Raw genomic sequence first — 8,995 nt, forward strand, 5'->3', positions numbered from 1 at the left:
TGTCTCTGAGATCCAGGCTTTTCATGTCACCTAATGACTCCTTTTGCACGTTGTTATAGAATCCAGCCTCACAGATACAGTGAGATTTTCTGTCTAGGCTTCAGTGTCCAAACCTTTGCATCTGTGGTTTCTTGGTTTCTTTTTCTCTTTTCTTCTTTCCTTCCTTCCTTCCTTCCTTCACTGCCCCATGGCTTATAGAGTACTTAGGCCACTGATCCAGTCTGGGCTATAGTTCCAACCCAAGCTGCAGTTGCAACAACACCGAATGTTTAACCCACTTGCTGGGCTGGGGATCAAACCTGAATTGCAGTGCTCCCAAGATGCCACCAATCCCTCGTGCCACAGCAGGAACCCCATGCCTGTGGTTTCTAAAAGGAGCAGGTACAGTTTAGGTGACAAGGTGCTGCATTTATGATGTAGGTGCTGACTCACCAGAAACAATCTGATTATCCACACCTCTCACTGCCCAGAAACAAAATGGTCAGGCCCATCCTGGAGTGGATAGTCCCAGCACAGATGGAATCATCTGAGGGTCTCACTCCAGCCTGGAGTGTGGAGATGCTCAGCAAACATTTGTTGGATGAACCTGGTGTGGAATTTTTATTTTGTGTGATTATTGCTGATGCCATGGGAGAGAAGTTCGTATACAGGGCGCATGGCCCTCCAGCCCACGTGCTCTGTGATGAAGTCTTCTAACCCCTCTGAGCCCCAGCCTTGTCTGCTCAAGGATGACAAGGATGACCCCTCCTGGGTTTGAGGCTCTCCAGTTCTTCAAGGCAGCACTCCTGCCAGCCCATGGTTTTACTGCTGGAATCTGGGCTGTGGAGGGACAGGGGGGCCAAAGGATAGGGGGGCCAAGTGACAGTATGCCCAATGGGAAAAAAGGGCAGAGGCATCCTCCAGGATAGATTATATGGTAGGCCACAAAACAAGTCTTAGTTAATTTTAAGATTGAAATCATACAATTTTTTTTTTCCGATCACAGTGGAGTGAAACTGGAAATCATTAGCAGAAGGAAAATTCAAAAATAGGTGAAGATAAACCACACATTCTTTTTTTTTTTTTCTTTTTTTTTTAGGGACGCACCCACAGCATATGGAAGTTCCCAGGCTAGGGGTCAAAATGGAGCTACAGCTGCCAGCCTATGCCATAGCCATGGCAACACCAGCTCTGAGCTGTGTCTATGACCTACACCACAGCTCATGGCAACAGCAGATCCATTAGCCCACTGAGTGGAGCCAGGGATTGAACCTGCATCCTCATGGATACTAGTCAGATTCATTACTGCTGAGCCATGAGGGGAACTCGTAAACCACACATTCTTAAATGACAAACAGATAAAAAAAAATCAGCAAGGGTGGCTCAGTGGGTTAAGGATCCATCATTGTCACTGCTGTGGCTCAGGCTGCTACTATGGCGAGGGTTTGATCCCTGGCCTGGGAACTGCCACATACCCCATGGGTGTGGCCAAAAAAAAAAAAATCAAGGAGATTAGAAAATATCTTGAGACTAATGAAAACAAAACCAAAACATAGCAAAACTTATAGGATGCAATGAAAGCAGTGCCAGAGGGAGGTTTACAGCTGTGAATACTTACATTAGAAAAGGAGTTTCCACTGTGGTGCAGTGGGTGAGGAATCCATATGCACACTGTGCTATATGGAATGACTGGCCAACAGGGACCTGCTATACAGCAGAGGGAACTCTACCTAATATTCTGTGATGGTCTGTATGGGAAAAGAATCTGAAAAAGAATGGACGCCTGTGCATATATGATTGAATCACTTTGTTGTATGGCAGAAATTCTCCCAACATTGTAAATCAACTATACTTCAGTAAAACTTTAAAAAGAAGAAGAAGAAAAAAAAAAGAATCTGCAGTGGAGATTGCTGCAGAGGCATGGATTGACCCCGGCCTGAGAACTTCCATATGCTATGGGAGTGGTCAAAAAAGAAAAAAAAAAGAATCAAAAATTTTTTTCAAATAAAAAAGAAAGATCTCAAAGCAGCAATTGAATTTTACTACAACTAGAAAAGGAACTAGAAAAAGAAGGACAACCTGAACCCAAAGCTAACTGTAGGAAGGAAATAATAAAGATTAGAGCAGAGATAAAATAATAGAAAAACAGAGAGAGAACCAATGAAACTGAAAGTTGGTTCTTCAGAAAGATTAACAAAGTTGGCAAATCTTTAACTAGACTAACTATGAAAAAAATATTCCTTTTTTGTTTTTTCTTTTTTTTTTTTTTTTTTTTTTTGGCTGAGCTGCAGAATCAAACCTGCGCCTCAGCAGTAACCAGAGCCACACGTGTAGCAACACTGGATCCTTAACCCTCTGTACCACATGGGAACTTCCACGAAAAAAAGATTTCTAAAGTCAGAAGTGAAAGAGGAGATATTACTACTGATTCTACAAAAATAAAGAGGATCATGAACCATTTGTTGGAGGAGGTCATAAAGAGGGTGTGACCATTGTCCTGTGAGCTCGACCCAGGCAATCGGAGGCTCTCAATCCCTCCCGATCCTTGGTATGTCCATCTGCCTGCTATTCTGTACTAGGAGCTACTTCCATGATGCAGCCTTCAGAGAGTGTTACTCTCAGTCTCTTACTGAGACCATCTGGACTGTATTTGGGGCTGAACCTCATCAAGACCACTGTATAAACTCTTAAGATTCTAATAGGAGGGTGCAGAGATCCGCATGTCCTATAGTCACCCAAGACAAGCTTCCTATATAAGTTCTCTTATTAAAACTGCCACCTACCAGTCTGTTTATGGGGAGGGGTTGTGGGTTTTTTGTTTTTCTTTTTTTGGCCACTCCCTAGCATATGTAGTTCCCAGGCCAGGAATTGGATCTCAGCCCGCAGTTGTGACAACACTGGATTCTTAACCATTGTGCCTCCTTGGCAATAGAACCTGCATACCAGGGCTCCAGAAACACTGCTGATCCCATTGCACCACAGCGGGAACTCCTGCCACCTACCCATCTGGAGTGGTCTGTCTCTTTCTTTGGTCTCTTCTTGCCCTCTGCGTTCAGGGGGCCCAGTTTTGAATTCCGGAGAATCCCTGAGGTCAAGAACCAATGTGATTGTACGCCAACAAATTGGATACCTAGATGAAATGAACAAATGCCTAGAAATACAAAATGTACCATGCCTGAGTCACAGAGAAATAGAAAATCTGAGTAGACCTATAATCAGCAAGGAGACTGAATGAGTAATCAAAATCATCTCTATGGATAGAAGCCCTGGACCTGCTGGCTTCACTGATTAATTTTATCAAACATTTAAAGAAGAGCTAACACTAGTTCTTCTCACATTCTTCCAAAAAATTGGAGAGGAGGGAGCACTTTTCTGTGAGGCCAACATTACCCTGATACCCAAGCCAAAAATACTAAAAACAAAACTTCAGACCAGTATCCCCTAGAATATTGATACAAAAATCCTCAACACAATACTAGCAAACTGAATTCAGCCGCCTATTGAGAAGATTATACACTATGACCAAGTGGGATTCATTCCCAGAATGCAAGAATGGTCCAAAATACAAAAATCATTGTCACAGAACACTGTAAATCAATTATAATTAAAAAAAAATTTTAAACCCCATGGAATCCTATGTGGAAAAAAAAAATCAGTGTCATATGCCACATTAACAGAATGAAGGAAAAAAAATCTCAGATGATCAACTTAATTGAGGTAGAAAAAGCATTTCACAAAATTGAAAATCCTTTCATGATTAAAACAGAGAAACAAACAAAAAAACCCATTTGGAGTTCCCGTCGTGGCTCAGTGGTTAACGAATCCCACTAGGAACCATGAGGTTACGGGTTCGATCCCTGGCCTTGCTCAGTGAGTTAAGAATCTGGCGTTGCCATGAGCTGTGGTGTAGGTTGCAGACGTGGCTCAGATCCTGTGTTGCTGTGGTTGTGGTGGAGGCCGGCGCTACAGCTCTGATTAGACCCCTAGCCTGGGAACCTCCATATGCCATGGGTGCAGCCCTAAAAAGTCAAAAAAAAAGAAAGAAAAAAAAAAACCCACTCAACATTCTTGGAATAGAAGTAACCTACATGAATATTATAAAGACCATATATGAAAACCCCACAGCTAACAACATATATATTCAATGGTGAAAGGCTCTGTGCTCACTTTTTCCACTTCTATTCAACACAGTATTGGAAGTTATAGCCAGAGCAATTAGATGAATAAACATATCCATAATTGAAAAAAATTACCTGTTTACAGATGACATAATCTTGCATATAGAAAACCCTAAAGGTTGCACAGCAAAAAAAAAAAAAAAAATAGAATAAGTGAATTCAGCAAAGCAACAAGATACAAAGGCGCCACACAAAAATCAGTTGTATTTCTACACACTAACAATAAACAATCTGAAAAGGAGATTAAGAAAACATTCCAGGAGTTCCCGTCGTGGCGCAGTGGTTAACGAATCCGACTAGGAACCATGACGTTGCGGGTTCGATCCCTGCCCTTGCTCAGTGGGTTAAAGATCCGGCGTTGCCATGAGCTGTGGTGTAGGTCTCAGACGCAGCTCGGATCCCGCGTTGCTGTGGCTCTGGCTTAGGCCGGTGGCTACAGCTCCGATTAGACCCCTAGCCTGGGAACATCCATATGCCTCGAGAGCGGCCCAAGAAATGGCAAAAAGACAAAAAAAAAAAAAAAAAAAAAGAAAAAAAAGAAAACATTCCACTTACAATAGCATCAAGAAGAATTAAATGCTTAGGAATTAAATAAGGTGAACGGATTCTACAATAAAAGCTACAAAACATTGATGAAAGAAATTAAGATCTAAGTAAATGGAAAGACAGCCTATGTTCATGGATTGGAAAACCTAATATTGTTAAGATGTCGGTACTACTCCAAGCAGTTTCCATATTCATTGCAATCCCTATCAAAATCCCAATAATGATCCTTGCAGAAATAGAAAAATCTGTTCTAATCTAAAAAAAGGACACAATGAACTTCTTTGCGGAACATGTACTGATTCACATGTTAATGCCTGGCATTCACACAAGTGTGGACATCAGGTCACACGTGGTGCCCCTGGAAAGAAAGTGTTGTTTACAACTGTTGGGGTCACCAAGAGGGACCAGTATTCATCAGTACAGAGGTTGATAACACCGCCAATATGTCCTCCTGGCCAGCTGGTAGGCTGTTGGATGCTCAGTTAAGTTTGAATAATTGAGACTAATCCTTGTACTTGGAAGGACTGCCTGAAGGCAGTTTTCCAGTCCATCCTGTTTGCAGTGCCACCCTGGGGGCATTCTTCCCATGGGATGGTTGAGTGAAGGAGTAGGAGCTGGGGAGGCATTTGGTGGGACTGTAGGATTTTTCCTGGGCAATGCAGGAGCTGAGGATACTCACTGCATTCCCAACAGACTGCTGGTGAGGTCAGCAGGAGTGGCCATCACACTGCAGTCAAAGCCATCTGGTCAAAAAGAAGCAAACCCGGTCAGACTTAAGGTGCTTGCAAACATTTAGGAGAGCTGCAGCAGGGAGTTTTGGTTCCTAAGGAAGCCTCCAAAGCCAAATATGAAAGGCAGAGCTCATTCATGATTAATGCCCCTGGGATCTAAAGTGTTCCTTCCCTGTCTAGGGGCCAAAGTTGCTGCTCCATCTCCAAAATTGGTATAGTGAAATTCCAGTAGCTAAAATGTCACTGTTTAATTTTTTTCCCCAGTTGTCTTTTTCTCAGACCCAAACCTTTTGTTTTTGTTTTTCAGGTGTTTTTATTTTCTTCTTTTGGTGGTGCCTGCGGCGTGCCAATTTTCCCTGGCCAGGGATCAGATCTGAGCCACAGTTGTAACCAGAGCCACAGCGGTAACAACTGGATCTTTAACCCCCTGAACCACGAGGAACTTCCCAACCTTTTTTTGGGAAGGATCAAGTATAAGAGGAAAAAGGGAATTTTTATAAAATGCAGGGAGATCCAGTATGTTTCCCCCTTTGCCCTGCAAGGATGCCGTAGCGGGGTCTCTGAGAGCGATGGATTCACCCAAGTGGTTGTTGTCCTTTAGATCTAAGACAATGCCAGTGCAAAGGAACATCCAAGTGAACCAGAGTCAAATTTGAACTCCTAGGTGCCCCGAAAGGTTGTGCCAACCATGTGGGCCCAGAGCCACTCTCAGGGCAAAGGAAGTAGCAAGGTGTCCAGGAATTGTCAAGTCGGAATCCCCAAATTTCGAAACAGGTCCTTATATCTGCCTTACCACTTTTATCCAGATGTCCCCGGAAGTGGGTTTTCCAGGGATAGCTGCATTCAGTGACTGAACTGTTAGACAAAAATGTGTGGACCAGGAGGCAGTTGGGGACAGAGAGCCAGAAACCTTTCTGCATTTATTTATTTATTTATTTTGGTCACACCTGCAGAATGCAGAAATTCCCAGGCCAATGATCAAACCCATGTCACAACAGTGATTCAAGCCACAGTAGTGACAACACTGGGTCTTTAACCCGGTGGGCTAACAGAGAACTCCCTCTGCATTGATTTTTGAGGCATTATTCCAGTGCTGAACAATGTCAAATGCTGATGGATGGCAGGGAGTATGTAGGGTCCACTGAATAACTTGACCACCTGCCTATTGTCATCAGCTTTTGAAAGCCAAAAACACCACACAGATTAGTTTCAGGGGCTGCAATGGTGTGCCTGAAGTTGGCTGATCAGACTGGAACAGCAACTCCAGACCCTCCAAAGTGTCAACAGTGTTAAGGACCCAAGGAGCTCCAGAGGAGGTTGGCGGTGTGAGGGGCTCAGAGGGGGGCCACCTGAGGCCACGCACTGGCCAGAGGACCTTCCTGGCACAAGCAGCAGACCAGCCTGCGGCAGGAATCCCAGCTCTGGCGTGCAGCAGTAGTGTCTGCTACGGAAACCACTCCTCTTTGTGCCTGGTCTGCAGTGATGGGTGTGTTATCGTGTACTCGTGGTGATAATATGGGTGGCAATCTGGGTGGCACCAGGGTGCAGTCAACAGCCTTATCTTGGTCCATCCCATCAGAGAACAGGCTCTTGCCTTGGGCATTGGTATGAGTGATCTGGACAGTGTGAGGTTTTCTGGGTGGCAGACCAACAACAGCCCAAGCCAGTAGCAATCCACCGAGGTCTAGCCAGTGGAGAACTGACCTAGAGCTGAGAGAGTGGCCTGGGCTTCTAGCTACTGAGGGGGACTCGTGCCCATTTTCACTTCTGGGCTGTGCTGAGGGCAGCCCAGTGGACACCCTCAGGTTTCAGCTGAGTTGACCCATCCGGTTAACTTGAGGTCACCATTGAGCTAGTGGCTTTGCTTTGGTGGATGGAGTTGGGGATGTATGTCCCCCCAGAGGATCAGTTGCCAGTTTTGTGTGGTTTTTTTTTTTTTTTTTTTTTTTTTGGTTTTGGTTTTGGTTTTGGTTTTGGTTTTCTTTTTAGGGCCACACATGCAGCATATGGGTTTCCAGGCTAGGGGTCAAATCAGAGCTGCAGCTGCTGCCTATGCCAGAGCCACAGCAACACTGGATCTGAGCCCCATCTGTGATCTATGCCACAGTTTATAGCAACTGGATTCTGAACACAGTGAGCAAGGCCAGGGATCAAACCCACATCCTCATGGATACTAGTCATGTTCTTAACCCGCTGAGTCACAGCGGGAACTCCAGTTTTGGGTTTTTTCAATCTGCACCCTCACCATGTAGAAGTTCCCAGGCCAGGGACTGAGCCTGTACCACAGCAGGGACGAGAACCACAGCAGTGACAATGCCAGATCCTTAACCCACTGAGCCACTGAACTGCCAGTTTTTTCAGGTAAGTCTGAGGTATCTCTGGGGCCAGGGCAAGTCCAGGACGTGGGTCCCTGGATATTACGGCCGGGGCAGGTCTCCTGAAGGCAAGTCAGTAAGGAGAACAGGCAGGCTCCATGCCCCTCCAGGGCGTTGGGGCCCCATGCCAGGCTTCCTACCTGGAGGCAGGCCTAGGGGAGCAGAGCCCAGCTCTGGCCCTAGCACTGAGAGTCGCTTCCTGACCCCACTCCCCTGGCTAACTCCTGCAGGGGCATGGGCATTGCTTCTGACCATAGCCTGGGCCGAGGGTTGGGAAAGCAGCAGTCATGATGGGCTTTGGTCAAGCTCTGTCTGTAGCTCGTTGGGTGATGGCCTGTAGCCAGTTGGTCCCCTCTCCAGGCTGCAGTGTTCCCGCTGGACTAGACCAGTGGTTACCTAGGGTCACCGCATTTCACGGAATACTAGTGTTACACAGAAACAAGCTCTGCGGCTAAGTTGTTTGGGGGAAACCCTAAATGAATGCGGTCCCCTTACCCTGGCTGCAAAGTTATACAGAGCCTTTTCTGTGCATCAAAATCTCTGGGGAGGGGGTGTGGGGAGCATACCCTGCTGTGTTTAGCAAGCTGATCTGACCATGGTGCCCTGTCACATAGAACTTCTCACAGTTGGCATGCTGAAGGGCACGCCTCAGAACACACTAGATAGGATGGTCCCCAAGAATGCCTAGCCCTCTTCTGAGATTGTAAAAAATGGACCCATCAGACCTCTCATGATCCTTGCCTCCTGGTGTTCATGTTCACTCTTCCCCCTCCTATTACCATCTCTCACATGAGGACATCCAGGCAGCCTGGCCACTGGCCCTAAGAGTGAACTTGGATGCTCCAGCCCCAGCTGAGCCTTGAGGTGACTGCAACCCCAGCCGACAGCTTAAGAGACCCTCCCCAAACCCCAAGAGTGACCCTGGGCCAAAGGCACCAGCTCAGCCACATCCAGACTTCTGCTTTGGTCTTGCCCCTTGGCCCCCATTGGGGCCCCTCCTAGGAGCCCTTAGCCCATCCCTAACTATCCCCACCCTGCATGCTGTGGGCAACATACTCAGGACTCACCACCCTACCTACTTTTTTTTTTTTTTTTTTTTTTTTTTTTGCTGAGCCCACAGCATGCCAAAGTTCCCAGGACAAGGACTGAACCCAAGCCAGAGCAATGCCCTGAGCCGCAGTAGTGA

Source organism: Sus scrofa, chromosome 14 (genome assembly GCF_054392235.1).
Source record: "Sus scrofa isolate SSC_HxYL_T2T_F1_AM1 chromosome 14, Sscrofa_HxYL_maternal_Yorkshire_Landrace_v2.0, whole genome shotgun sequence".
Lineage (NCBI taxonomy): Eukaryota > Metazoa > Chordata > Mammalia > Artiodactyla > Suidae > Sus > Sus scrofa.